This window comes from Anas platyrhynchos, chromosome 4 (genome assembly GCF_047663525.1).
Source record: "Anas platyrhynchos isolate ZD024472 breed Pekin duck chromosome 4, IASCAAS_PekinDuck_T2T, whole genome shotgun sequence".
Classification (NCBI taxonomy): domain Eukaryota; kingdom Metazoa; phylum Chordata; class Aves; order Anseriformes; family Anatidae; genus Anas; species Anas platyrhynchos.
In genome coordinates, this window is record NC_092590.1 from 64,838,019 (window position 1) to 64,860,263 (window position 22,245).

The 22,245-nt window shown below is 37.2% G+C and overlaps 1 long non-coding RNA gene across 2 annotated transcripts in view; it reads right to left on the bottom strand.

Annotated features, from left to right (window-relative positions):
• Positions 1 to 427: 427 nt before the first annotated feature.
• Positions 428 to 22,245, bottom strand: part of LOC101797833 (uncharacterized) — a 139,198-nt gene continuing 117,380 nt past the window's right edge. For both annotated transcript variants that reach the window (XR_011809235.1, XR_002400819.4), the window contains exons 3-6: positions 20,787 to 20,906; positions 15,677 to 15,791; positions 4,128 to 4,192; positions 428 to 3,578 (exon numbers count right to left, since the gene is read on the bottom strand). This is a non-coding gene — a long non-coding RNA (uncharacterized lncRNA). The remainder of the gene's footprint in view (positions 3,579 to 4,127; positions 4,193 to 15,676; positions 15,792 to 20,786; positions 20,907 to 22,245) is intronic.

Below are 22,245 nucleotides of genomic sequence, written 5' to 3' on the forward strand. Positions count from 1 at the left end.
TTGTCTCTACTGAATTTCACCTTGTTCTTTTCAGCCCATTCTTCCAATCTGTCAAGATGATTTTTGAATTTGAATCCTACCCTCCAATTTACTCACAGTCCTTCGTAGCTTCATGTCAGCTGAAAATTTAATAAGTGTATGTTCCATTCCATAACTCAGGTCATATTGCATAGACTTTTATGAGCTCTGGGAAGAGTGAAAGAAATCAGCAGACAATCTGACAAAAGCCTCTACTTCTATGTACCACTCAATGGCAAATAAAGTTGGTGTTTGTTTTTTTTTTCTTTTCTTTTCTTTTCTTTTTTTTCCCCAAATATATCTGAGTCTTTGATTTTAGTGCTCTTTTTAAAACTCCTTTTTTTTTTTTTTTTTTTTTTTTTTTTACCCCTGCTTTACTTATCAGAATAATTTTTCTAATACTAACTATTATGTTAATGGTTTTTAAAAGTTCATTGCAGGATAGAGATGTCAGATGGAGAATGATAACCACTCACATTGTGCTAGTATTTTTAATGTTGAATTAAGCTATAGAACTCACTAATACAATACAAATGCCACTAATATGACAAAGATTATCCAAAACTGCTGACACCACCAACCTCCAAGGGAAAATTTCTGTGTTCAGCTTTAATCAGGCCTTTCTCAGAAGCTTTTATGTAGCTTTCCACTCATGCAGGTCAAGGCATCTGCCAAAAGAGTATTTTCCTTGCTGTTTATGTAGTGCAGCAAGTGACCATTTAGCTTAGAGGAAAGAACGTAAATCCTAATGTGTTTGATTTGTGGGGCTATGGTGGCACCTTTTCCGTCAGAAACAAAGCTTTCTCCTAGCTCAGCTTACTCAGCAGGGACTGTAAAGCTGGATAATCCCATGAGTTTCAGCTGTTGAACCTGTTGCAGATACTTAATATAAAATGACAGAACCACTGTTCTTTAAACTTTTTTCTTTTTTTTCTTTTTTTTTTTTAAATTCTGAAGGTATTGTGTATTGGCCCATCCTGAAACAAAACTTACAGTAACAGTTAATGTCATCTCTGTAGCAAACCTTTGCAATTTACATTCACAAGCAATCTGCAGTTACCTGGAAAGCAAATGATTTTAGTTTAGGTTATATAACAAAGTTTGTCTTGGTTTATGTAAAACACATCATGAAAACCATACAAATCTTTAAAAAACATCTTTAATGTGGGAAGCAAAAAAAAGTCTGGAAAATAGTTTTCTTTTTTCAACTTTTCTTTAAGATTTCATTTACTATAATTTATCTACATCCATAATTTTTAAAGTGATTGCGAATGTGAGTATCTGCTTGTATCCTGAGGAACCCAACAAAAAGGAACCTGAATAGGTTTTTATATTTGTTATATTCTATATGACATCTTGTACTACCTTTGTCAGTATAAACCAGATGAGTTTTCTGTGATACCCAACAGCTGCTTCACAGGATGCACCTTCTCTTTTACCCTCTTCATATGGTATTTTTTTAGTAAGTAATGTTTTCAATGGTTTCTGTGAGGAGTTTTAAAGTTAGTTGAAGCCTTTACATTTTAGACTACACTACCCAGAACTCTTAACAGGCTGCAGACTGAGAAGCTAAGATGTGCTGACTTTTCAACAGGTTAGTCTATGGTCCTTTTTTGCCAAAAATAAAAATCCTCACTTCAGATGTTCTCCATCTTTAACAAGGAAGATATACCATAGAGTATATTCTTTCAATTTATGCTTTTAGCAACATTTCTGGGGGCGTCATTTAGTTCTGTGTTAGAGCCTTTTTTAGTGCAATGGCAGATCTCTTTAAACTTTGCCCGAAGTAATAGCAACTAAAGTTTGTGGGATGACTTGATCCTAAGGAAACCTAAATATGTTGCCAAGAAGGGCATTGACACTTACTGGCATGCATTTCTCTATCAGACTGTTGATATAACCTCAAGCAAAATAGCAAACAGTGCTAGCTGAAAGACCCAGTGCGAATAAATAAAGCATTCAGAGAGGAGGGATTCATAAATAACACTTCAAAAATTATAAAAAGTATCTCTGGGCACAAAAGGACTTACTAATTATTTTTCACTACTTCTTCTTGGTAGGATTCTCCAGAACATAAGTGGAAGTCCTCATGTTTCTTTTTTTACCCCAAAGAGACACTGTCATTATAGTCAGCCTGTCTGTGATATCTCTCTTTTCAAAGGCCCGTGTGGACTGGACACACTGTGTAAATTAAATATTAGGTTTGGAGTCTTTCTTGGTATTGTAGGACCTGCTTGCAGGGCCCCAAGAGAGGCACATTGAAAAACAGGCTCAGAAGCAAATGGATCCAGGGTTGCTGCTATGTGGTCAAACCACTTTATATTCTTAACTCTTCTCCTGTATTCCTCAAGGGCTGGTCAACAAAACAGGGAGTATGGGAGAATTGTCTTAGAGATTTGTTGTTGTTATTATATATGTCATCAGTTGTCAAGAGCAAAAAGAACTTGTCAGCCTAAAACAAAACTGAAAAATGTATCTCGTATTTCTGCAGTGAAGAATCATTTGTGAAAGAATTGAGAGGAATAAAGTTTGGTTGTGATTCCTAGAATAAATTACAAAGACTTTGGAACTGGCTAAAAGGAAAAATAATAAGCACTCCCAAAGGCAATCCCTGCCTTCTAATTTGTTATGATACCCCAACCTAGACATATATTTTTGCCTTTTTTGAATAATAGTCTAATATTATGGGGCCAAACTAAGAGTGAGTAATGTCTCACTTCTTTGAATCTTCACAGTATAAATTCACCAGCATAAATTCTCAGCTTGGCCCACTGAATGTTAAAATCTATCACTGCTAGCCATAATCCCACAAGAGTCAACATCTGATATATAGAAAGTTGTTTTCAACTACATTACCCTTGGGAAGAAAAAAAAAAAAAAAGAGGTTGTTAAAAAGAGGTTGTTTAATATATCTCTTCAGAGGTACCTTGCTGGTGGTATGGTAACCAGCAATTACAGCAGTACTTCTGATTTCTGTATATTATCTCTCATAAAGTAACATTAAGGAAAATCAAGAATGTCTTTACCACCAACAAAAGACAGACTAGCAACATCAGTGGCATATTGACCTATTTTCAACCAAAGTAATTTATATTTCACCATTACTACTTGTAGAAATGTGTCATGGATCTAAAATACTTCAAAAGTGAGGAGGGACATCTTGTCCTTTCTTTAGGGCTTCTGTGGTATGTGGTCCTAATTACCATTATGCTTATCAGAAAGTGGAGATTCTTCTCTACATTGTTATAATTGACATTTTCTTTGGAAAACAAAGACCTTTGCCTGTTTAAAAAAAAAAAAAAAAAAAAAAAAAGTGAATATTTGACAGTGAAATTCAGTGAAATTGCAGTGTGGTACCAGCTGTGCATCATAACAGACTTTCTTCACTTCCTAGTTCTGGGCTCTCACATGGGATTATCTTCAGTAGCCCAGAGGATATGGTGGACCCCCTCAGTTGTGGAGGTTTGGGTTGTACCTTCAACAACAAAGACAACTGCAGAGGAGATCTTGTGTTTAGGTAAACTGCCTGGCTTCTAGTGAAAGGGAAGTATGAGGAAAGTCTGTGGAAAACAGAAAGAAAAATAAAAGAAACTTTTTAAATGCAAGCTTAATCTGCTTATGAAAAAGAGGTAAATCAATTGAAATTTCATCCAAAAATATGTTGATGAAATGTGATGGACAAACTCCAAATTTTATGACTTTTGGCACTATTTTCAGTTCAGGAGAGTGGGAAATAAATTTGGGAAAGAACTGTGGAAAATAAATAATAATAAAAAAACTTTAATCAAAAGCACTGAGCAAGTGAAGGAGTTGAGAATAAAACATAAGAGAAAATAGCAAGTTTTTCTGAAACCTAGGCTGATTTATATCTGCCATATAGATGCACTGTTACAGATGACTACAAATATCTCTAAAATATTTATGTATTTCTATTTCTCAGTATTCATATAGAGCAGTTATATGTCAGGATGTATAGGGCCACTTTTTTTTTTTTTTTTTTTACCCTTATACTTCATGACCTGAAAGTTGGACTTAATTGCATACTATCAACCCTCTTTGATAATAAACAAAGAGACAAATATCAAATGTATCTCAGCTAAAATTATTACCTTGTGAAGGTGTGGGTGGGAAAGAAGGTTTCATCCAGTCATGAGGATAGCCCTTGTTCTTGTCACTGAATTAAAAGCAGAAAACACTGTTGAGATTAGGAGAAGACCAGAGCCCGCTCAGATGACAGACAGAGCTGCAGTGACATAGAGGCAGCTTTGAGGAGCTGTGATGACTCAAATAGAAGTGACCTAGAGACTGTGGAGGGATACAATTAAAAACTTGTTGACCCAACACCAGATATGCGGACACTTGGGCAAAACCAGTGGTAGAGGACCCAGTCTTCTTAGGACACCTCCTCAAAATGCAAATTCACTGCACCTTTATTGTTGTTCATGGAATGTAGGAAAAGTATTGCCACAAATATTTCAGCATTTACAGGTATCCCCAAAGACTATGAGATATTTTTAAGAGATTTAAGGACTTATCTTCAAAGATAAAGACATGGGCTACTCTCATGAATAGTGGTTTGGGGTAGGATTTCTCAAAATGCATTTCAAGTATAACTACTTCAACAGATGACAGGCAACAGAGGGAATATTCAGAGCTCTCCAGTGTAGCTCTTGCCGCCCATGGGATGACACCTGCTGACAAGTTGTCCTCCAATAGTTCTTTCATCAGTGAGTGCTGGCTTAGCTTTCCAAAACTTGTGGTCTGTTTCTTTCCCTTCTCAGCCCTCCACCAAGAAATTTCTATGTTTTACTTGCATGGATTTGTTGCTTGTAATGAAAGAAAGAAAACTGGAACACCTAGTTCCAGTTTTACATCACTAAGTATCACCATGGCAGTTCATCACAATGAATTGGGACTTACACAGTTTCCTTTTTAACCTTTGCAATTTTGGACCCTACACTGAAGTCAAACTTCTTTAAGGTTTTAAAATGGTTAAATAACATTTTTATTTCACCACGCCAATATATTAGGATAGGTATCAAAAAGACTTTTTTTTTTTCTGTTGTTTTAAGTTGGAAAAACACTTGTAAAAAAAATCAAATCAAAATAGCTATTCATTAGAATTTCTGACAATTTTTCAAGAGTTTCAGAGAAGCTTTGGATAGAACTTCAAGACTGAAATAATGTTTCAGCCATTTAGGCATACACTCAGTTGAGCAAGGTGCACAATTTTTCTTTCTGCCATAGTTTCCCTTCATGAGCTAGCAGCCAGCTATTGACTTTTGTTTGTTCATTTGGAAAGTGCTACAGTTCAACAAAATCCATGTTCCATTAGCTTGCCTGATGAGATGAAATCTCGACAGGTTGATAATGAGAAAGAACACGAAAGAACTGTATTTAGATGTTCATTATAGAGAGTGTATTTTCCAGGGGATTCTTCATAGCCATGCTTTGGGCAGCTATCACCATTTTTATAAAACTAAACTGGGCCAGGTGTGTACTGTATTTAAACTGGTAGTTAGTTCATCACTTTCTGTAGGTGATGGTCTTTCAGAAGTCTTCCAGACCAGTTTGTGATCTTCAGGGAGTTTGCCAGCACAGTTCTAAATAGGCACATCTTCTGCTTTGACAAAGCAAAAAGTGTTTGATGATAAGGGAAGATATCATAACTTAGTGTCTGCAATTATTGTGAAAGCATGAATACAGGGGAGTAAAGCATGGATTTAGATAACAAATTTTATTTATTATCTTGTAATGTTATCTCTTTCCCCTTGATTGCCCTTTTACAGGTTATCTCAGAACTGAAGTTTAGTCACATACATATTATACTATTAAATATGAACTTTGAGAAAGAAAGGAATGATTGTACAGTGATGGGATAACTAACAGGTCTTCTGGATAGGAAAAAACTGGTAGATGTCTCATATCTTGAATTAAATACACATCTGGACATTCAGATGCATGATTGCATCTGAATTGATTGCATCTGAATGTGGACTGGATGAAAACAATTATTAGATTAATACATTACTCATTGGAAAGAAGTGTATTAAAAGAGTAGGTATTACTAATTCATGATTAAATTTGAGGGATGGACTGAGGGGGTGTTTACAGGAGTTGTCCTGAACACTATGCAATGTTTCTGTTTGTGATTTGCAAGACAGGGTGGAGAAAACATGTATTAAGTTCACCAGTTGGGCAATACGTGTTTGAGAAGACAGGATAACAATTACAACAGTGTTGATAAATTGGAGAAATAGTCTGGAAAAATAGAATGCAATGCAATAAGGAAAAAAATGAAAATTTCTGCCTTTTTGCAGGAATAATAAACTGCGCAAAAAGCAGAAGGGAAGGCAGCATATCTTCAGAAATGAACTGGGGTTTAAAGTAAGTCTCCATAAAAAGTAAAGAGAAAAAGTAATTGTTAAAAAGGCAAACAAATACGTGTGTATACTCATTAAGTAACAGTTGTAACAGTAAGATTTCTGAGTAAGGTTATGTCTTCAGTATGTGACCTGTGGCCAGCTTAGGTGCTGGAGAAAGATGCATGTTAATTGGAGAGAGACCAAAGGGCAGCAGTGAGAATGATAAAGATTAAGGAGGGACATATGGGGAAAAATGAAGGTGTTGGATATTTTTGGTCCAAGTTCAGAAGACTAGAATTTTAAATAACAGTCCTTAGATGAGTGAGAGAATGAGCTCTTCCTTGTGTCTGCCTGTCAGATAGGAACAGATGCTCCTAAATTACAGCAAGGCAATTGCAGGCATAAGAAAGTGTACAAACAAAGGGTAATGAAGAGATGGAGAGATGTCCAGACAGCTCTGGAAACCACATCTGAGAAATGTTTAAGAGCAGTTTGGGCAAATACTTGTCACAAATGACATAAGAATAGATCACCTAGTCTCAGAGTAGAGGAATGACTGGATGACTCCTTGAGTTATTTTCAATTCTTATTTTCTGTAATCCCAGGACTGTGTTCACATTTAACCATGTTTGTATTCCATTAGCTGAGATAGCCTTACACTTCATTTTCAATATTTCTGTTCCTAGGACACAATGACATGTCAGCATTTCCTCCAAACCTACAAAAGGACTATCTCATCCAAAATGTGCCTGATGTATCATGGGATTGCATTATCCATTTTTTTTCCTGATAGATTATAAATATATGTTTAATAATCCTTATACTTTTGACAAATTTTCACTTTTGATCATTTCACCCTCACTCTGCTCTCTGTTTGCTATCTGTTTCACTGGGGACATTTCTCAAAAACTAGTCACCTGAGCAACAGTTACCAAAATGTATCCGTATCCAGCAAGGACCCTGAAGAGCAAAGAACACTCGTATCCTCTCTCCTGACTCCCCTCTGAGGACAATGGGTAGCATCTCAGGCAGAGGTACACGAGATGCCTCTGATCTGCTATTAAAATATTCACTCAGATATCTGATGATCATACTGTTTGCTTTATAGTCATGCAGAGGGATCACTCTTGGCTTTACAAAAGGATGCAGAGAACTCTTTATAGTTGTGTAATGTCCTGACTTTAAAAACAATCTTAATGAATTAATCTTAATGACTAAATCTAAAAATCTGTGAAATCAAAGGAAAGACTCCTATTGATTTCAGCAGGCCCTTCAGAGGCAATCTCCAGAAGTTAATGTGCTGATTATGCATTGGTTTCTTCCTTTGTGATCTGTGCGATTGGTCTCATAATAACAAAGGAATCTAGAGAAATATGTATGAAAAACCAATGCAAGAATATTTCAATAATATTATTTCTGCCATCTTTTGTTTCCCTTTGAAAAATTTGCCATATTCCAACTAATGAATAACTCAGGCAACCCGGTCTCCCAGTGATAAAACCTTTACAGAGAACTCCACTATTGCGTAGTCTCTTCTTTTCTGCTTAATGTTACTTAATGTGAATTTTCTACTAAGAAAGCACAAGTAGCCTAGATAAAATGGAAGTATTGCAAACTTGTCTGGCAGTAAAACTGAATCTTTGCTTGCTCCTGAATATAATACTTATATCAGTGATCAGTGACATTTCTGCTTTACATTTTATACATCATTCACCTGAGTTTTCCAAATCAATCTCTGTAGTGTGACATATCTGTAAAATACCAGTATTTTGCACAACACTGCCCAGCATTATTGTGTGACTAGAATTTCTTTACTGATACAAACTATATATATATATGTAATACTGAAAACAAGTATGAACAGCTGCAATTTTAATTTAAGCATTTGAGAAATTCTCTGCTGCCTAATAAAATTATTTCAGTCAGCAGTGTCATTGGTTTCCATTGTATGCTGGTGAAGCAAAGCACTGAAGTGCAAACTTTGACTTCATCTAGCAATGATCATTTAGTTAGGAGTCAAAAGAAAGTCTGCCTGAAGAGAACTCTGCAAGAAATCCACTGTGACGAAACTGGAATGTGTCTGGGATTTTTCACTTTATTTGTTTCTGCTCATTGCTTTGCCTCTACTGGTTAATGCGTGTTTCCTCAAAGCCTAAAAGATATATGATATGACAGGTAGGCTTTTTTCCTATAGCCCTGAACTTCGTTTTTTTTGAAATTTTCTTGTTGAACCAGAAAGTTATGCAGGTCTTTCTCTGGCAGTAAACTTCTGCATGCACTATTTTTGCAGACAGATGAGAAATGTTATATTATTCTAATAATTTTTTTAGATGTACCTGAATCACAAACAACTTGGGGATGAGCTGTCATGAGGTACATAGAAATGAAAAATAGCATTTCCTCCAGCAACAGCATCATACTCAAAAAATATTTTGAAAACTTGCAGAGAAGTGGTTGGGCTTAGTACACATTCAAATGGAGCAAAACCACAAAACTTAATGAAAATCTGGAGTTTTACTTCTGACTAAGTGAAGCAAACAGCACAGTACAAAAAAAAAAAAAAAAAAAAAAAAAAAAAAAAAAAAAAAACACTACATAGGCGATTTCTCAGTTACTATCCATACAAACAGAGCTTGTAAATCTGTGTCAAGACCTGTGTACTTTGTATATTCTGAAGAAGACCCACTTTCCATCCCTGGTCTCCTTCCCTTTCACTGCTAAAATGGCATAGATATGGCTAGAATTGCAGGGGAATAAGTGTTTGGCCTTTCTTGCTCAGGAAAGTGAGCACTCTGCAGTCTGCTTAGCACTGCAGAGCAAACCAAAACCCAGGGCAGAGGCTGGCTCACAGGCACGCACATTATCATCTAAGCTGATAACCACAGACGGCTCTGTATGAATGAAGGTGCCATGCATGCAGCGATTATGCAATATGTATCCACACCATCCAGCGCGTATTAGCATCAGTGTGAGCATCTTATCAGGCTAGGCTACTTCGCAAATGAATGCTGCCAGGCTGCTGGAATTATCTGCACAGTCAGATACTCATTTTTAGCTTTTTCATCATGGCTGAAGACAGCTCCACTTGATCTCAGCAAAGTTATTTTAAAATCTGAGATTTTGCCAATGGTTCTTTTTAAAGAATCACATCTAGTGTGACTCATTACTCCTGGATTTCATTTGTCAGAGCAGCCAAGTAGTCTAGCTTTTACATTCCCAATGGCCATTATCTCTGTTTGTTAACAGCTAAATGGCTGATGCATGGGTACGTATTATTCCTGTGTTTTGTCGCAGAGAGAGAACTTTTGCTGGAAACATAATGGAAAAACTAGAATCCAGAAGGATATGATAAACCATAGCTTTTAGAGAAAAAATTGGTTATTGATTAGGAATATATATATACAGTATAGTTTACCAACTATTAGCTCTGTGGGGTTGCTTTATTGGATTTCTTTCTCTTTAGATTATACATTGTGTGTGTCGAAATCAGGTCTCATGCCACTGACACTATGTGTTAAATAACCATTTCTAGAAGAAATCAATACATTAATTCCAAACACAGCAATTAGTTTCCACAATATGATCTTTATTCATCAAACTGGTGCCAGAATCTGCCTGAATGTAAATATGGTAATGATCGTGTATGTATTCAGGTATCCATTAAAGCAACTGAAGGTGGTTTCATTGGGCACTCAAAACACCTGATTTTAAGCAAATACTCCGGCAAGTTATGGTCAGAATCACTGCAAAATTTCACTGGAGAAACTGTATGATGTGGAGCCTGAACCGTGTAATTATAAGATCACGCACAGCTGGGGTGGAATTCATTAGCCAAGACATTAGAATTACCTTTTGATAAGCACAGAGGGAAAATCATTTTTGCTCCTTACAATAGGTCTTCTATAGTTTATGGATTTCATGTCTGCAGTATGGTGCTGCAGCCACTTGTTTTCTGATTAGCAGTGAATCACAAAGATGATGATGATACATGTTGGTCAAAACAATTTTGTGCGATACTTAACTCAGCAGAGAAAATTCCTGCTACTAGTTCTTGATGTTAAAGCAAATGTAATCCAAAATATTTCAAGCCACTGAAATTGCACATTTATGAAAATATGCTCTCTAATAAACTGTTCCATGATAAGAACAGCAACAGCAGTAACACAGATATAAATATTAAAATTGTTACTGTGACTGTTAAATCAATTAAAACATTTTGGTCTATAAGCAATGTACCTTAAACAATGTTTGCTACTAGTTGTAGATCTATTCATATGAATTATATTTGGCTCATTTAAAGTTGGTAGACCTAAAACAGGCAAGGTTTCATTCTAAAATACAAGCAGGACCATCTCCTGAGGTATGGAAGACCAGACAGTGCTGGGAGACAGCAATAGCAGATGCATGTGTGACTACATCTGCAGTGCAGCTGTTGAGTAGTTTGCAATGGAGTAGGCAAGCAAAAATTCCATTGTAGTAGGGCAAGGAATTAGGGTAACATAATTGCCATAAATGTTCATGGTCTAGCTGCAGTATAAATAAGACAGTTATTTCTTCCTTAAAGATGCTACATTTTGAGATACAATATAATTGTGTTCATTGGAAGGAATGAGAAATAAAAGACCAGTCATATTAACTAGCTGGTTAAAAAATAACATTTTGGTGATGGCAATTAAATATTATCATCATAGCTTCATAGCTTCTCCATCACTATTTAAAAAAAAAAAAAAAAAAAAGAAAAAAAAAAGAAAATCTGAAATCTTGAACTTTACCTATAATAAACTTTTTTTTTTTTTTCAAGAGTGCTAATATATATTGTGAGCAATTAAACAGTTAATCTGCTCATACAAAGAATCATTTAATTATAACAAGGAATAAATAAAAGGAATAACTCAGACACTAGTTTCAGGCCTGGAGCCATCCTGTATGATTTGGGAGACAGCAGAATTTGTGCATTTAAAATGCCCTCCAAAAAATCATGTGCAATGACTTGCTGGTACATCTATAACACTGCAAGAGCACTTTTCAGATGATCTGTAAGCATGGCACTCTGCTCTCCCTTACATCCAGGTGTCTGACCCAAGCATGCCAGTAGTCTGCTACACCTCCAGACTCTGGGGATCACCTGTCTTCTTAGGATATATTGCAAATCATCATTTGAACTGACTATGTATTTGACCATGAGAGTGGCCTGGCTGTGGTCTTAACCAGGCAGCATAAGTGTATCTTAATGTCTCTAGTCTTGCTGAGGAAAGGCCTTGCAGAGGGATCTGGATAGGTTGGAGAGCTGGGCGATCGCCAATCGCATGAAGTTCAATAAGAGCAAGTGCCGGGTCCTGCACCTGGGACGGGGAAACCCTGGCTGCACGTACAGACTGGGCGATGAGACGCTGGAGAGCAGCCTAGAAGAGAGGGATCTGGGGGTCGTGGTAGACAGCAAGTTGAATATGAGCCGGCAGTGTGCCCTGGCAGCCAGGAGGGCCAACCGTGTCCTGGGGTGCATCAAGCACGGCATCGCTAGTAGGTCAAGGGAGGTGATTGTCCCGCTCTACTCTGCGCTGGTGCGGCCTCACCTCGAGTACTGTGTGCAGTTCTGGGCACCACAGTATAAAAAGGACATGAAACTGTTGGAGAGTGTCCAGAGGAGGGCTACGAAGATGGTGAAAGGCCTGGAGGGGAAGACATACGAGGAACGGCTGAGGGCACTGGGCCTGTTCAGCCTGGAGAAGAGGAGGCTGAGGGGAGACCTCATCGCAGTCTACAACTTCCTTGTAAGGGGGTGTCGAGAGGCAGGAGACCTTTTCTCCATTAACACCAGCGACAGGACCCGCGGGAACGGGGTTAAGCTGAGGCAGGGGAAGTTTAGGCTTGACATCAGGAGGGGGTTCTTCACAGAGAGAGTGGTTGCACACTGGAACAGGCTCCCCAGGGAAGTGGTCACTGCACCGAGCCTGACTGAATTTAAGAAGAGATTGGACTGTGCACTTAGTCACATGGTCTGAACTTTTGGGTAGACCTGTGCAGTGTCACGAGTTGGACTTGATGATCCTTAAGGGTCCCTTCCAACTCAGGATATTCTATGATTCTATGATCTGGATACTCGTGTTACATCAATTACTTACAGTAAGGAGGAGAAGAGAGCTTAAACTCTCTTCTTACCCCCAGTAAACCCCTGCATGGTGTAACTGTCCCCACCAAGGACAATTCTCCCTACAAATGGACTGATATGGTATTTCAGCATGCCTTTTATGTAGAGAGCAGTTGATAAATTAATTCCTAACACATTGCCTCACAGTTGACAGGTCCAAGCTGATTAACTTGGCTTGTGGGCAGCATGACACTAGTATGCAGAGGCTGTGAATCCTCTGCCTGAATATGGTGCTTTTTTTTTTTTTTTTTTTTTTTTTTTTCTGAGTGACCTTGAGCAAATCATTTCTCCATTTTTAATATGAGGAAATTGTCTCAGGCTTCAATTTCAAACACTTCAGAATCTACGCTTGAAAAACTCTATATGAGAACTAGCTGTTATTAAAAGTAGTGTGAGGATCTGTATGAGGTCCCACCTGTTTCTATGTCTACTGTTCTCTATTTTCATTTCTCCTTTTGTCTTCCTTTGCTTCTTACAAACCCATTCTCATAATCAGCCTCCATGAGACCACTCTCAAAATACACCCCATAAGTAGCCTAAGAGACAAAGTCAATAAACAAGATGATTACTATTTTTCCTTTTAATCCAAAATAACAAGATATACTTATATATAATGCTCATGCCTCTGCTTCTCTTGCAGAACCTTCTTTTTCCCTCATTGATGTTTTGCTATTGTTGTTACTTGACATGATATATCTGCTTCAGCCCAAATGCCCTTAAAGGCAGGGCCTGTATCTTTTTCCTATCTTTATTGTGTCTTCCATATAAATGTAGGAATGAACATTACTTTTGAAATATTTTCAGAATAACACTTTGATGATTTACTGTTCTGTGTCTTTGTAAACACTTTGTTTTCTCCCCTACAGGGAATCAACTGTTCTTTTGGATCTTTTGTAACTTTCTGAGTGTTCCTGGTTTGTCTGTCACAGAGCTGAGATGGGTGCCTTTAAAAGCATTTGCTTCATACTCATTGATTTCTTGCAGAGTCATATCACCCCAGGGCTGATTCTCACTACCTTTTGTACAGTTGCTCCTGCTGCTCCATGCTGCTGCTGTCTACTTCCTTCTCTCTCTCCAAGGAGAATGTTTGTTTCACTGGAGGACTGTACCTAATTTCTGGACTAATCCAAAAGCTGTGTTTGCAGCAGCATTAGAAGCAGCAAGGGTCTGTATGGCTCCATGTCCGTTCTCTGACAGAGGTTACAGAACACTCCTACGAAGCCTGAGAGCAGGGAAAACCCATGGAGGCACCTCCCTGGGACACCTCTGCAGGTCTGGACCTCCCAACCCACACCGCCATTTTTACCAACCCACATCAGATATTTATTCCTTGAGTTTCTTTTGAGCCCATTTATAATTCGGCTTCCAAAGCATCCTGTGGCAATGGCATTACAGGTTGTGCATTATGTGAAGTACTTTTGGTGTAAAGCCTGCAGTCTGATAGTTTCATTTGGTGCCTCCATGTTCTAGTCTTATGAGATATAATAACCATCATTCCCTTCCTTCCTTTCTCCTTGCCATTCATCATTTTATAAACCAGAAACTTTTTTTTTTTTTTTCCATGTGCTAGAAAATGCAATTCTGCTTAATATCTCTTTGGACAGAACCCATTTCAAACCTCTTCCTTACTGCCTTTCATTATATGTTTTTCTTTCTGAACTGGGGTGGCCACAGTCATGCTTAGCATTTAAAACTAGGACTTTGTGTAGTGATATAATGATGTTTTCTCTCCCCTCCTCTGTTCCTGGCCTAACTAATATACTACCAGTATATATTATATTTCTAATATACTGGGCAGGAAGGGGAGGTTAGCTGCTATTAATCTCAGAATGAACATTTTCAAAGGAGTTTCCACAAGGACTCCTGTAGCCCAAGAGATCATTATTAAATAATATAGTTTACATGTAATGTACTATTTTTCCCTTATGCTCTTTTTTCAGTTATGCAATATTCTTAATTGTTCTCTTTATCTTTAGTGGTCCGGTGTCTGACCAAACCATTTGCAAGCTCTTTGAAATTGTGACTGTACAAATACATGTACATGTGTGTGGGGGAGGGATACAAAAGAGGTATTTATAATTCAGAGCTGGGAGAGTAGCATGAAGTCCCTTTTTCTTTTTATTTACCAACCAGTTTCTCTTACACCTTTCACTCTTATTTATTCACTCCTCAGCCCATTTACATTTGATTTGAAATATAGGATCAATGTGCTATTGTTTATATAAGGGGGGAATATGATCCCTTCAATATTCTCACTTACTTTGGGAGCCAAGGGTATGTTGCCCATTATTAATTACTGATAAACTTGTTTTATTCCTGCAGTTTTCCTTGACATGGAGTATGTTGTTCCTAAGGGCCAATATTGTAAACCTGCTAGCTCATGTCTGATTTGGGAATGGATCAATCTTAATGTACCTTGTTGTGCACTTTCAGTTGTGTGTATGACAGCTTTTCTGTCCTGATCTGTCCTGTATATATAGTTTCAGGGCAAGGCAATATACAGCTGTGCAGCTGTTAAGAGAGTTACCACCAGTACTTTGAGACTCCCGGTAGATGTTCCCCCACAATGGGCTGATGGAGATCTAGTTTGCTAAAGCATACAAATGCTTCACTGAATCTTTCATTCTTACTCATTCTGTTATGGATCAAGCCCTATTGTGCTAAGGGCTGCACAGACCCAAAAGGTAGGGAGAAAAACATCAATCTTTTCCTAAAAACTGTGGTCTTACTGAGAGAGAAAGAGCTTCTGATCCTTAGGACTGAAGTGTTAAAAACACAGGTTCTGATGCAATTAGTAATAGAAAAGACCATGTTGATACTTATGTATTATATTTATATAAAGATCATGAGTTGTGTGAATAATTGTTGCTGAAGAGTAGTCTTACTCTGTCATCCATCTAGAACACACTGACCTACACATTTTCTTTCATTTTGTTCTCCTTTCCAAAGGCTCTCATTTGATCCACATAAGTTGTTTTTTTCCCAATTTTCCCTGCCATCTCCACAGTTTTTTGGCTGTTTTTGTTGTTGTTGTTGGGTTTTGTTGTTGTTGTTGGTTGGTTGGTTGGTTGTTTTTTGTTGATTTTTTATTTTTCATTTTAGTTCCCAATGCAAACAGAAGTTCAAAGTAAAATTCAGACCAAACCTTTGAATTAGATTTCTGGTCAGCCATGGGAAACCCTGCCATAGCCAGATGCTTGAATTCTTGGTGAAAATCCTCCTCATTCTTGCAGGTCATCTGTGCATCTTGCAGTGGGATTCTGCAGAAAAGGGTGGAAAGGGGAGAAATGACTGATAGAATATTCAATATGTAAACAATTAGAACAAAGAAAGACATCAACTATTTCTGCTTAACCTTGTGTGGACATTTGCTTAATGGTATTAAAAACTGGACTAGAAGTTAGGATATAAAATATAATAAAATACTTAACTCTTATTGCAAGGAAAGCCTGCAATAAACTAGCTAGGAAGCTGGTGGAATCTTTCCCTGGGGAATTTTTATGAAACAGCAACATGTCTCAGAGATGATTCAGTTATATTTATCCTACCTCAGTGCAAAGCAATAAACTGGACACTAGGAGGTCCCTCTCTGCTCTGCCTTTCCTTGAAATACAGATTGCAGTTGAAGGCACCGCATGACCAAGCCATAGCTCCCAACCATATTATATATGACTGTAATCGGTTCAACAGTATCAGAAAAAAGCTCCTGTTCATATTTTTAAGGAGTCAGGCTTCAGAAATCTGTCAGTAAAATAAAGCCTGAAAGAGAGCATTCCATCTGGGCTAACCTTTTTTCCCGTATGTCAGTCCCTGTGAAATGTTTTATGTATGTATTCTTTGGAAATCATCTAGCAGAAACAGCTGTGTGTGCTGCCCACCTGCTAAAGCCTACAATCTAGTGTTATTTCAATTAGATTTGATTGCAGGAAAAGTTTATGAAACAGCTATCAATGATTTCATGCCATCTGGCTTCCGCTTTTCTCCTGTTTAGAGGAACCCTGTGTTTACATTGATTGGCCTTCTATATATACAAGCATGATTGAGTTTTATTATTCTTTTTATTTGTCTGATAGCAGTGTGGTTGGTGCTGTACAAACTTACAATGGAAGAGAAGCTGTCAAAGATTCAAGCTGTGAGGTTCAGCTAAGACACATGTGAGGCTTCGGCTGAGAACATAGCAGAAGTGAAATTGTATTTTTATAAGCCTGGTTTATTAATTGGAATATAAAGTTTCCATTGAGGGTAAAACATACTTTATCTTGCTTTTGGCCATGTAATAAATAAGTACTAGAGCAAGACAATGCTCAGGTTCCCTTCCAGATTCAGCACAAAGAAATAGAACCTTTATGAGGAGTGGTTCCAGACAAAGTCATGTCCCAGACATTGCCTCTGGAGACAGGCCCTTTCCTCTGTTAATCATCATGGGAGCATGGACACCCAACCTAGGCTGGCTGCTTACCTTCTCAACTGCTAAAATCAAAGGAGATGAGTCCTCCCTTGGCTACTGACCTCCCAGGTGACTTTTAAACCTCCTAATTATAGAATTACTCTCTTGGGTTAAGAAATATTCTCCCATGAGTTATATTTTCTTTAGCAACATTTAAAAGTTCTTTTTCTTCTCAGGTGAAATGTGAACACATGAATCATTTAAGACACTAACTCCATTTCTCCTTCTCTCCCTAAATTCTTCATGTTTCTCTTGTCTGTGAGGATTTGGCATGTAAAAGTCAGTCTGAAACTGGCTGTCGCAGTGGCAGAACAAATTCATCTTCTAGCTTTGACCTGCATTCAGATGTGGCAGTCTTTAAACCTGGTTTAGTTGAACTTGACATTTCAAACTAAAATGGAAAAGTTCACCCCTGTTTGGAAAAACCTACTCTAGGAAATGACAGTTCAAACTGACCCAACCATCTTGTGTATTTGTCCCTCCTGACATGAACCAAATTTAGGTAAATGAGTTGACTTTGGAATTAACACCATCTGCTCAAACTGTGTTTCCTTAAGGTTTGCTTGTGTCACTCGCCTCTTTCTTCCCAGAAGGATGACATGTTGTGTGAGGCTTGCAGAAGGGCTGGACATATGTTAGGTTGTCAAATTAAGCAGTCTGGAGGCATCCTTACTCTTTGGAACTGAGATAACCTTTTGAAACTCTGAAAAAAGTAAGAACATTCTTCCATTACAGGACACAGACCTCTTCTAAGTCAACATTTTGGGGGTTCTTCCATAATTATATTGCTAGGTACTGCATCACAATTGAATGCTAGGTATTGGCAGAAATTAGATTAAGAGAAACTGGATAAAACTGTAAGCAGTCTGGTGAACAGTGTTTCCCTTTAATTTTTACAGTGTCCAGTAGAGTGGGCATTCTGACTTTCTCTGCTTTGTGTGACTACGGCACAGGTGTCAAAGTGCTGTTTTAAACCAGTGTGCAAGCATATGATAAAACTTCAGTGGAAATTAGCTGTCTAAAAACAGTGCAGACCTGGTGCTAGGTACTTGTAAGGTGAGATCCACTCTATCTTTTATGCCCTGCTTTCTTTTAAGAATAGATTAAGAACATCAGTTGTCTATACACTATCCTTGCTTTCTCTATTGCACCACATTTTCAAATATTTTACTCAGAAAAGAAAAACTGCACAGGCCAGGTAGAATGGAAAACAATGTACTTTTAGTGCATTTTTAAACCAAATATTTGAAGAAAGCGAACAATTCTCTTCAAACCCAATGAAAGTGGGGGAAAAGACAAACATTTGCTTTTGCAGATTTCCTTATGAATTATTTACTACTTTGCTAAAGAAACTTATGCTAATAATATTGTAATAAGCGGTGCAGCTCTGACTCATATTTGGCTGAAGACATGTGTGGGGAGAGCTCACAAAACTTTGTTTAGCCTCCCACAATTCTCCGGACTACAAATAGTATAATCAGCCCAGTAGTGCTGAATGTACATGAATGTAGACAGACACAGAGTATAGCTTGCACATACTTACAAGACCATATTTAAAGAGTAGCTAAATATTGATTTCACCATTCATCTTTATTTTTATTGTCAACTTGCATGACCAGACCACCTAGTAGCTAGATTAAATATAATCTAAGATATCTGTAAAAAGATTGTGTCTGAAAACATCTTTAAGACTAATGACAATGAACCCTACTCTGATAGACTCAGGGTGTACCTGGATTCAGCCTTGCTTTTCCTTAACAGGTAAGGAATTGAAACATGTGCTAACACCACAGATACACTAGGGCACCTCCACTTTCCTTCCTTATGGGTTGCACTCATTACCTCACTGAAATCAGCTGCAAGATATTTTGTCTACCTATGCAAGAACATCTAGGCACCTAAATCTGAGAAATTTCGAAACAGGGAATTTAGGAAGCTGAATGACTCTGGGTTTCTGGACTTCAGTGATTTACTCAAAGCTGTTGCATGAGTCTGGGGAATAACCAGGTCTTGACCCAAACCTTGTAAGTTCCAGCACAGAACTTTACCTCAAGATGAATCTTCCTATAATTGAAATTACACTTTGAAACTGTTTAATGTGCAGTTATCACTAGATCAATTCCTTTAGATTCATATATATATAATGTTACTTAAATTCTTAAACTGATAAGATTTATACTGGTCCTTAATGCTAATCCTCTCGTCTTGGTTGGACAGATCACATCTCTAAAGTAAGCAACATGGATAAGTCTTTGCAGGAATGGGGCTTAATCACAAAAAAATAAAAAAATAAAAAATAAAATAAAATAAAATAAAATAAATAAAATAAAATAAAATAAAATAAAATAAAATAAAATAAAATAAAATAAAATAAAATAAAATAAAATAAAAAGTCTGTAACAACTGCCTTTTCTCCAGGTTGATGAATGCAACCTTTGGTAAAAAAGGAAGAACCCCCACCCTCATCAACACAGAAAACAACAACCCTGACAACAAGCTAATACAAAGACTGTGAAAGACCTGGGTTATTACCATGAAAAGAAAATCAGCAATACAATTGGCAATTTAAGAACAGAGACTGTCATTAAATAAATACATGTGCAAACCAGAGCCTAGTATTATTGCCAAAAATAGACCTGCAGAATATGGAAGTGATTAAGCTATTTCATTTGAAAACCTTCTCATACTTTGGGCCTATCTGATCTTAGATGTGCAGTATGAACAAACAGTATTTGTCATGCATAAATATATACATATTCTCTGTCTGTGTACAGAATAATCTCAAAGTGTAGGGAAGTGGATGAGAATAAGTGAAATAATCTTGGACCATTACCTGCAAAAAATCAAATGCAAAAATTTTGTTACAAAATCTCAAATCATTATGGTTTTGTTAGAGACTTAAAACATATCTCAGATTTGTCAGGAGATGAAAAATGGCTCATGAAATGTCTTGAATAAGTGAAGGTTTATTTATAATTCTCCATCGAACCCATGCAGATCTTTGTTTTTCTGCATGGTTTCAGACTGATAGGAAATAACATTTTGTGGCTTGACACTTTCATCTGTGTTTCACCATAGGAGGTTTTCGTAACTCTGGATAGATCTTCAGCTGGTGTAAATTTTATTCCAGCTGAGCATCTGGTCCTTATTTTCACTGGTTTTATATTAGCTGAATGAATAACAAAGCTGTGAAGAAATATGTTCATAAAATGAACATGGTATTCAAAATATATTGCTTGAAAAGAATTGTTTCAAAACAGATGCTGGATTATGCATATGTGAGAGGATTCCACTTGTTCTATTTAATCTCTTCCCAATATTGCTACATAAGGCACACAATAATTTAAGAGAATAAGGACAAAGGGAAGAGCTTGAGCAGTACAGATCCTCTAGATGGAAACTCAGAACAAAATGTATATGCACCAAAGCATCTCTAACATCCAAGGTTATCACTTGTTCCTACTCAGATATATTGTGCACCTCAGAACCTATTAAATACTACTGTACTTTCTGTTGCTCCCTTGTGTTAACTATGTGCAGAACGAGCTGGAGAAGCACAGCCAATGCCTCCAGGTGCCACATGGCCCAAACTGCAGAAGGGTTAAGCACTGGGTTAGAGAAGGGCTGCCTTCTTACTCTGTGTGGTTTGGTGTTTTGTGTGTGTGTGTGTTTCTTAATTTATTATTATTATTATTATGACACACTGACAAGATGTGGAGTAGTGATAGGCGATATATGTTATAAATATGAAACTATACATGAGCTGCAAAACATTTGGTTGTAAAGAAAACTTCACAATATACAGTACCTTGGAATAGCTGGAGGACCTCTGAAATGCAGAAGCAAAGGAGCGGTGGAGGTTGCTGTACCTGTCTTTCTAAGCAAGTAGTGCTCTTCTCCCACAACAATGATGCAGCATCAGATATCTCTGGGGAGGTATAAATCATGATGTATGTTCACCTAAATTTTCTACAAGTGCACATATTATGCATACTTCAGCACCAGAACCACAACCTCACATGGTGTTACAATGAGACACAAACTTGGGTTTGCACTCTTAATATCTAGAAGAAATGTAGGTATTATGCAGCCCAAATTGCTAAGAGCAAGAAATAAAGAGGGCTCAAACACTTCAGAGTGTTAGAACTGTTATATAGCTCAGTCATAGAATCATTGAATAACAGGTTCAACTCCTGAACAGGATTGTACCTTATTCTGTTGATGAGTGAATTTCAGATGCTTAAAAATACATAGAGAGCTTGTGCAGACAGATAGCAAGGAAATTCAGCTAGGTACTTGTTCAAATGAGTAAAGGTGAGATTTCTTAGCTTCCTACATGTACCCTAATTCCTTAAAGAACACTGGGTCATATGTGCAACCCAGTTGATAAATGAACGCACCTCTTTCAGAAAATAATTCTAATCTTCTGATACTGGCTGTCTTGAAATGTTTGCTCAGTGGGACATGAGAAACCAGGGCTGAAAAGTTATTACTGGCTCTTCCCTACCTGGCATGGCTTTAACAAGCTTTAGTAGCTATATTTCCAAGTTATTCCCAGGGTAAATTCTTTGGAAATTTTCTCATCTTGGGAAACATATATATACACGTATTTTTTTCAATATTTTCATGAAATAGGGTTCCCAAAGGCTTTTTTACAGAACAGGAAAAATTGGTTTTGTGACTGAGTTTTTAAATGGGATGGGAGATGGTTAAATACCTGGAGAAACTGTATTGCCCTTTTCCAGAAATGAGTTAGTCAACCAAATCCCCAAACATACCTGGATTAGAGTATTTCAAATTGTTCCTCATCTTCAAGAAAAGCAAAAATCTTTGAAATACTTCCTCTTTATGTTTCACCCACAAGTTTGCTTTTAAGAAATACCCCTTAGTATTTGACAGTTTGAAGCAAGCAAAGAATTTTGGGCAGCATTTGAACTTGCTTGTCCTAATATTTGAAGCACTTCTGTTAAAAGTAAATAAGACTGTCCTTTGATGAAAATACTGGATGATGTGCCATTCGCCTTAAATCCGAGCTGAAAAAGAAATCAATTAGCAACGAGAACAGATAACTCTAAGATATATTTTGCAACAAGAGGACCAGCAGAGAGAGGGCAATTTAGAATGATAGCTACATCAAGCACAGCAGAGTTGATTAAAAATTTAGCAGTTCTGCTGATGAATGTCCTAGTTCAGATTTGGAAAACATCTATGAACTTAATTTTCCACTGATTAAATAATCATTTTATAAACCGTGTATAATTCATGTA